We start from the raw sequence: 355 nt of genomic DNA, 5'->3' as shown, positions 1-355 counted from the left end.
TTCTCGTGCACTAGACCCAGCCAAGATTCTTATCCTCAAATCAAGACCTCCTAGCCTTGGTGAAGAACATTCAATCTCTATGGTGGTCTCACACCAATAGACAAATCCAGACTACACAAAAACACGTTAAACAACAAGGTATACTAAGCACAATAATGCTTAAAATATGACAAGATAAAGACTCAAAGATTAACCCTTTTACTAACCACTTAAGCCATCAAGATTCAAATGAGTTAATCAATATCAGTATACAAATAATTTCTCTTTAACAAAATCTAATGCATGAGCATGTGAGCAAGTTAAGAATGGATACAAAATTATGCAAAAACAGTAAGCATATAACATCAATTAAACC

The sequence above is a fragment of the Lupinus angustifolius genome, chromosome LG01 (assembly GCF_001865875.1).
Source record: "Lupinus angustifolius cultivar Tanjil chromosome LG01, LupAngTanjil_v1.0, whole genome shotgun sequence".
NCBI classification, from domain to species: Eukaryota; Viridiplantae; Streptophyta; class Magnoliopsida; order Fabales; family Fabaceae; genus Lupinus; species Lupinus angustifolius.
Note: the sequence above shows the minus strand (reverse complement) of the source record.